We start from the raw sequence: 9,086 nt of genomic DNA on the forward strand, positions 1-9,086 counted from the left end.
GCCCAGGCACCCTTGGACTCCGCCAGCCAGAGGCAGCAGGGCTAAAGATAATGTAGCAGTGGCCTTAACCAAGAGACAGGTCAGCAACTCAGGGCTGGGCTCAGGCAGAGGTGCTGGAGCCCATGGGCTCCAGGATTGAAGGGTCCCTAACAATAAATGCCCATAGGCACCAAAATAAGCATCAACCAAACATGCAGTCAAGTGGCATGATGGAGAGGCCCCATAGCTTCAGACTCTTGCTGAGCAAAATGGCTTTTATTGAAATATAGCTCTAGATTAAATGTATCCCCAGCTCTGTGTGGCAAATTCATTCAGGACATCCTAGATTGGCTGACCTGTGGTGTGTAGCAGGTGAGGGCTCTGAAAAGAACCTCCATGCTGAATGTGCAGAGTGAGAGCACCAGTCCTGTGGTGGAGGTCTTAGAGATTTGTTCTAAGAAAGGAAGAAGTTATCTCCAAGGGGATGGAGAAGGTATAACAACAAAACTCACTTAAATACAGTGCAGAGAAGTCTGATGCCTTTTTTGTTCAAAATCTGTGCCTTCAATGACATGGATATTGCAGCACAGGCATTTCCAAAGTGCAAAATCAACTCTCAGTTTGCTCTTGTGCAGACCTCTAAAAGGTACATTCTTTCCATGAGTATGTTGACTTTCAAGGTATTAATCTCAATTTATATGAATATGAAGACAGATAAGATTTAGGTCCTTAAATTTAATTTTCAGTTGTCTTGAGATTACTTATGATTAATTCCTGTTTCAATCTAAGTAAGCCCAGCATTGCACAAGCACATGTAATTAATTATGCAGGGCACAGTGAGAGCTTCTTTGGCAGAGTGATAACTAACACAGAACAGCACTTGAGCTTTTTGTAAGATCCAGTGACACTCCAGCTCCCATTAATATGGTGACCATAACCTTAACAGAGAACCAATCACTAATGTCTATTTCCTCCTCTCTGAAGCTGACAAATAGAACAAATTTGTCTTTTCCAGATGCCATAATTTTGCTACTAAACATGATGACCAAAAAATTTCTCACGAACATGAACCTAGTTTGGTTTTGTCCAATCTTATTTGTGTGTAAACAGCGTGGTTATTTGACTAATGCAAATATGTGTACAACAGTGTAAATGCATAATTTCTACATTATAAAACCACAGTGATCGTCCTTGCCTTGCTTACGACCTGAAAATGCCTTGGCTTTATCCTTTAGACAAGGTGAAGTATAAATTGTACCTCTTGTGCTGTCATTTCACATCTCAGGCTTTTCTCTTCCATTATCACTTTTGTTGTAGCTCTTCACCCACTTTTTTGAAGATATTATGAGCAGTATGGTGGGAGGAATGTTACATAAATGATTCAGGTGACACTTTGTACTAACTAGATGTCACGTTTTTTCAAAGTTGCCTTTTGGGTAGAAGATTCTCAGAGAACTGCTGATCTGTTAAACTATCAGGTTTATCCTACTGTAAAAAAAAAGAGAGGTTTTAAAAAATTATGAAAAGCTTCAGCTCTATCCTGAAAGCTGTATCAGTCTTGATGACTGGAGTATAGGATTTACTGAATGTGGTTGAATCTGATTGCTAATGAATGGTCTTTTGACTCATCAAAGAAATCTTGGTTCTTACTTGTGACACCAGTGCAAAACAATAATTAAAAGCTAAATACAAAATTAGCATGTAGATGAAACTGCCTTCTTTTTTTTTTTTTTTTAAGACATGGTCTGCTCAATACAGACTTGCTGCCACAGCACAGCTATGACAAGAACTGAATTTCTCCTCAATGCTTTTCTAAGTCTTCTGTAAACATGTAAAGGGCTTCTGGCCAAATTCTCCAGCATCCCTGCCTACTTTCTTCCTTAGAAATCAATGAGAATGAGGTGCTCAAATACCTTTCATTTAAAGTACTGTCTTTGGGAAAACAAGTGTAAAACCAAATAAAAATTAAAGTAAATTACAGCAAAAGAGAATGACACTTGAAACATGAATATTTAAATGAAAGTCAAGATTCTATTTAGATACAACATCACATAAAACTGACTATATTCTTAAAGACTTCTGTCAGTGAATTCTGGTAGGAAATAATGAGATTACAAAATGAAACAATAATGCTACAGTAATAAATAACTTACCCTGTATTGAATACCCAGCCAAGTCTTGATTATCCCGCACAGATTGCTGGGTTGCTCTTTGGTTCATTCTGGCTTGAGTTTATGGGCAAGATTTTTTTTTTGGGGCCATCCAAACCTATGGGTACCTTTTGATTTTTGAATCATGAGTTGCAATCTGCTGCAGCTTTGTGATTACAGTGTAAATGAGTTATTCATACATGATCAACTTCTTCATTCTTGGTGGTAATGAGGAAACACCTATCAATTCAAACATAACCAGGAAATTAAGAACCAAAGTAATGACTCTTTTGCTAGCAAACATTTTCCTTTCCAATTACACAGGCAAATGAAGGATTACCTCTTAAAGGAATATAAAAGCATAAAAGCATAAGCAATATTTCTATAGAATTATATAAATAAAAACTCTAATATAAATAATAGATGTCATTTAAAACACCTGAGATTTTATTTTTACATTCAAAACCACTAGCTCCTAAATTAGTTAACTGGTTCAAGTCTCCATATCAAGCATACATGCATTCATACATATTTTGGAGCCAGATTCCTCAGCAAGCTACGTTATAAAAATTTTTATTCAAAAGGGGATGAGGAGTAAAACTTAAACATTTATTCACTCTGAGCAAAGTAAGAATATGCCTATAAATACAATGAAGAGCATACATTAATATTTGATCTAACTTTGATACATTTAGTAACTATTTTCCAGCAAGATGAAGCCACTGTTGCAATAAGGCAGCTGCAGAATGCAAAGGAAGGAGAAAGAAGAGGCCAAATGTCTGTTTCCAGTAGAAGAATGAAATGCTGTGTCTCTTCTGAAGTGCCTCAACCATGGGCTGCTGCAGCAGATACTGAAGGCATGGGAATGCTGGTTTTCGTGACTTTAGCATGTTCAGAAAGAGCTCTTATTTTCATGTATTCATCTGTCCATCCAGAAAGGCAATATTTTTACAAGAAGATATTCTGAAACATCTGCTTGAGCCTACAGGACTGTCAGTAGTTGTCAGTCACTGACTATTTTTAAAAATTCCTCTCTCATTGCTGGGTCCTGAATTTCTGTCTGAGCTTTTTCCTGTTAAAGTAGCCATTCCACCAAAAGATCTTATGCAATGTAGCATAAATGGTGAATTCATAACTCAAAACATGAGAACATACTCTCCAAATATCACAATTAATAAAATGTAAGTAATGTTTCTTTTTTATTGTGGCTCTTATTAGATTTATATCTACATAAATTCAGAAAATGGGAAACAGTTCTTTATGAATTTACCATGAGCTTTTCAGTGTGAGTGAAGATTCGTAACAAAAAACCCCCAACATTATTCAAGATATTTGGGGAATCTAGAGGGAGTCTTTCATTATATATGAAGTGTTTTCAGTGTCATAACAAATGCATGCCCCAGACCCTCAAAATGAAATGACCTGAGCTCCAGCAGAATAAATAAAACTTGTTTAGAAAAGAATAGGAAGCTGAATAGCAGAAATTTCTCCTTCCCTGACAGCTTTCCCCATTTTAGCACTCCAGTCTAGAATATAATTTTTAGAAGCAATGAAACTAAATTTGACAGAAGCTTAGACTGTGAAAAGTTATAAATAATTTCAACCAATCTAGGAGTTTGCATGCTCATAATTTTTATCACACTTCCATCCTCAAAAATATCATTATACTAGCTACTCTGTATTAAAGCAGTTCATCAGTTGAAGAAGCTGAGTTTAAGTAATATGTATGACATTCATGAGAAGCCATCTGGCTTTTGTAACATCAAGGCGGGATGACTTTTTGCTGCCTGATCTTCTGAGTGACAGCCCATGTCCTCCTTGCTTCTCAGGGTATCTGCTTGATGTTATTTTAGATCCTGACTCTTCAGTCCTCCCCTTCCCAGTTCCAAGTGATTCTTAGTGGTTTTGAGTACACTGGCACAGAAATTATCTTTCAAAACTCTATATTTCCTTCTCTCTCACAGCTCTAGTGAAGGGACACCTGCTACAACAGACATCTCTTACACTTTGAAATGAAAAGGCTTGAGGAGAGGAAACACCAAACCTGGGAGCACAGCAGGGATTTACATCTCACCAGGTCAGAATTTGCCATGGGCAGCAACCTAAGAGCCACCATGCACACAAAAATCTCATCTGTGCTGGCCACTGAGGAGCAGGGATCAGTGCACAGCTGCACAGATTGAGAGCAATGGAAGAAGGCAGGAAAGATTACATTTCTGGTGTGGCTTTGGAGTCCTCTACTCACCAAAAATTATCTGAATTCTTCAGGAATTTTTTTCTCATAACACCACAACAAAGCAAGAAGAAAAATCTGTACTTCTGGTTGAAAGCTCACATCTCACCCTTGAGGCTGCTGACCACTACACACATGACCAAGGATCAGATGTCATCTGACATGATATTATGACTATTGTGATGGATTCTGCCTTTGGGACTGCAGGAATGAGCATACCTACTGCACTAGGCAGGGTAGGAAGCCCTTCCTTCCAGTCTGCTACCTTGGCATAGCCAACTCCACCAGATAGCAGCACAAGCCTGGGAATCTCCTTGGCTTCAGCCTATACTCCTTTTAAACCTGCTTGCTATGTCTACACAAACATGCCTTTTAGGAATTGAACACAAAGTCTGTTTTGGCTTGGGGATAAAGCAATTTATGTCTGCATCCATAGCTGGTCATGGGTTAAACTGCCCAAATGTCAGCTGACAACACACATTATCAGTGTGCAAAAAAGTGCTCCCACTTTTCTCTCCACCGTGTGCTGGTCTGTAAAAATTCCAGTAGAATTTAAACACATACCAGATATTTTGATAAGATACATCCTTAGAAAATAATGAAGGATTGCTGGCATTACTGCAGAGGGTGGATTCACACGGTGGGAATTTGTTATTTACAAGTATTTTTACTTTTACTTGCCTCTGGTCTTCAGGAAGAAGAAGGGGAGCTGAGAGGGAATTGTAGCCAAGAGGACATGCTGTTTGCAAGCTTTGCTGTCCCTGAAAAATGCATTAAATGCTTTGCTTGATAAGTTTCTCCCAGGCAAGGAATTACAACAAATGAAAAATGTAATTAATTCTACTTGTGCCTTCTCTTTCCTTCACCTTTCTTTCTTGACATTCAGGAAAAGCACATGAACTGAAGCTAATTTTAGTCTTCAGGTCTCGCCCAGTAGTTTCAGAATGTCAAAACAAGACTTTATGTTTAGACACAAGAACAGAGATTAAGGGCTTGTCCATGAACTTTCACTTAGGGTGGACTGGAATCCTTGTCTCTTTATCCTGGGTGGGGAGGGAGGGGTTACACTTGGGAAAAGACAGAGACTCAAAAAATTGTATCTCTGGCCATGCTGCCTCTTGTCCCACAGGGTAAATTAGCTACAGCAGCCACTCCACAGCCTTTCTGTGCCTCTGGCCAAGCCCATACTGAAGGCTGAACTCTCATTTCACGCATTAGAAATCAAGTATTGTCACAAGAAATGCAGACAGGTGAACTGATGGTTTTGATCCTTTTAGAGGGGACCCAATTCCTAATAAAATACTTGCTTTGGACAGGAGATTTAAAGAAAGAAATCCACTTCCAGACTTACAGAATGCATCATCAGTACTTACTTTGCTAAGTCCCTCTCTACAATTTTCAGCAATTGACTGGGCTTTAGACAAGATGGAAAATGATGGAATTAAGGAATATTACTGTGGTGAGTGTTTCTCTGTAGACCAATTTATACCAATTGAGAAGTGACAGGCCCTTCAATAACTTTTGAAATTTCTATTTACTATCACTTCTCTTCCCCCTGACTCCACACACAGAACTAGACTGGTGCAACTTAAGATTTTATATTTTATTTAAAATATTTTTATACTTTTTTTCAACTATATAGATGTGGAATACCACAGAACACCATGTACCTAAGTTATGAAAATTAAAGGCCTTTGGTCACTTTTTACTGTAGGTTTCATTATTTAATATTTCAGTTTCAGAAAGAAATATCCTATTTTTCAATATCCATATTTTTTCCCTCCTCTAGAGTCTTCTAGCTTGATAAAAACAAGAATTTAAAAATGTTTTCAACTATTGGAGTACTTATTTTCAAAAAATAAAACACCAAACAAAACAAAAAAACCCCAAAAAAACAAAAAAACCCCCCGAAAAAAAACAACCCCAAAATCACCACCAACAACAAAAAAAATCCCCCCCCTCCCCCAAAAAAATCTAACCCCAAACACACAAAAGAAACCACAACAAAAAAACCAAACCCCAGGAAACCAAACCTAACCAAAAGAGAAAGCATAAAAACCCAACAAAATACCAACTAACCAACCCCATATAATAGTAAATTTCTACATTTCCCCACCAACTTAAATAATTCTTATTTTCAGCACTCTCCTGGTAGGTGCATATTACAGACATATTACTATAGCCCAGCAATGGCGCATTGGAATTATGGGGAGAATTCTGGCATCTCCACACTACCTGAAACTCTCAACTTTGCCCTTGTTCTAACTTCAAACCCTCACAAACACCCTTGGCCTTGGCTTGTCCCAGAACACCCAGCCCTGGTGCCCATGAACAGCTCCTGAGGGAAATCCTTCTGTCACCCAAGCATTCTTTGGCAGCCCCTAGTGCAGCAGCTCCCACAGCAGCCTGGGCCATCCCTGCACCCCAGCCACAACCCAAGCTCTAGGCTGTGTCAGAGGCTTTGCCAAGGCCACCCTTAGGGCACAAACAAGTCCTTCCTCAGTGAGCAAACCTTGCAGCTTTCTCCCTTTCAGCAGCCTCCAGCTGCCACCTGAAATGCTCAATGTCTCTTGGACAGCCTTGCCCCAGGACCCACAGCAGCGAAAAACAGGACAGGGGCAGGGGAGAGCTCTTACAGGAGCCTGTGCTCTCCTCTGCCAGGCTCCTTCCAGCCCCACACTGAAACTCTTGACTTTGCAGCTACCCAATTATTTACTCAGAAACAGGGGCTAGGTTTTGACCAAGCCTTAGCCAAGGAACAGCATCGTGGTCTGCACCAACAAGCTGTCTGAGGAGCATTGCTTTTGCAGTCCACGGCTATAGTAGGAGTCCAAGTAAACTCTATGTATTGTATAAGTGGCCTTGCCCTGATCCTAGTTGTTCTAGATGGGCTGCAGCTGTGGCTAATGAAGATAACTGGGATAAAAGGGGGTGGGTTGGCCAGTCAGGGAGAGCCTTGGAGGAGCCTTGACAAGGAAGCAGCAACAGTACTTCTGTGAAGAGCTGCTTGTGAGAAAACCACCCAGGTGTGGGACTCCAGAAATATGATAACAACAATAAGGGAATAACACACAGTGTCCTTTGTCACTCCTGTTAATCCACCACCATATGGAGCTCTAGGTTTGCTCTCTCTCCCAGCCTTAACCCTGACCCTGTGCTTCAACAGTGTCTCCCTGAAATTCTCATCCATGGACCAAGTTCTAACTGGAGCAGGAGTGGTGCTTGTAAAGAAGTGGTGTTTGTTTTCATTAACAATATATTTCATTTAATGCACAGTTCTATAGATAAGTTATAACTGTATATTTTTAATCTAGGAAATTACCCTGGAAGAATATTTTAGCAGGTTTTTGGGTTTTTTTTCTGGAGTGGCTTAAATTACAGGAGCTGCTTTGCCTTGGGGATGCTAATATTTCATACTTATGTTAAAATATGGATAAGGTGAAATAGTATTTCATTGTTAAAACTGTATTTAATTTAGATTAAATTTAATAATTGGTGGAAAATGTTAATTATTCTCATTTTATGTGCTGTTGCTTTACAGCATATTAATATACCAGAAGTACATCCACAGCTTACTACTGAAATCTAAGGTCATACAAATACAAAATTACATCAAAGAATTTACACTCTGAAATAGATGTAGAAAAGAATTCGTGTTACACTTATTTCTCTAGTGGGGAAAGTAAGCAAAAAATATCAAAGTCAGAGCTTAAAAAAGGAGAGGTAGGTGTCTAAACAGGGCCTGAAGCAAATTTTACACAAAGTTGGAGTTACTGTCCTGCAGTCTCCAGTCCACCTGGATATCCAACCTAGAATCATTCTGATCCTGCTGTTGCAGATATCTGGCCATAAAATATCCTTAACACCTAAAAGTTTTACTTGCAGACACACAAAGAAGAATCATACTTTTAAGTGTCCTGTGGTGCCAGATGATCACTGCATGTCCAAATCAAGGCACAGAAAGTAGAAACCCTCATGAAGAAAACAGCCTTCAAGCTCCCATCTGGTCATTCATTAGGCATTAGACCCTGCTCAAAGGACCACTCTTTTACTCTATCCCATGGACAATAGAACAGAACTGAATTGCTGGCACCTTCCACACACTGCAGTGCTATTCTTCTTTCAAATCTGTTCCAAGGCTTGATGTTGGTAATGAAATTACTCTTTCAAGGCTGATTTAAATACACAGTTCTGAGGTTGAGCTGCCAACATTTGATCGCCTTCAGAAATAAAGGTTTTATGCAGAAGTTTTTGTGTGATTTGCTGCAATTATTGTCAGCAGAAAATGCCACAGATGTCTCAGTGTTACATGTTTGGAAAAGAATTGTTGGAGAAAGAAAATTTGGGATGAATCTGTACACAGATCCAAAAGGTTTTTAGCAAAGTTATAGACTTGAGACTATAAAAATATATTCTTGAGAAGGGTTTATTCTTTCTAAATTTGTGTAGGAGACAATAGACAAGTTCTTTGTAGCAGGCATCAAGGCAAACAAGGGGATGACAGTCTTCTGCTCTTCTCTTTCCCACCATGAGGACAGCTTTGTTAAAGAAAGTATTACTCCCTCAGTTCTGATTCTTTTTTCTTCTTTTTTTAACACAAAGGCTGACATACCTAATACAAAAGACATATTTCTCCAGATTAAATTTCTCCAGATTATCAGTGCTCTGCCTTTATCCTCTTGTTTGCTAGTGCTGCTTTTAATGCCCTTGTGGTCAGGGTCAGA

This window comes from Melospiza georgiana, chromosome 3 (assembly GCF_028018845.1).
Source record: "Melospiza georgiana isolate bMelGeo1 chromosome 3, bMelGeo1.pri, whole genome shotgun sequence".
NCBI classification, from domain to species: Eukaryota; Metazoa; Chordata; class Aves; order Passeriformes; family Passerellidae; genus Melospiza; species Melospiza georgiana.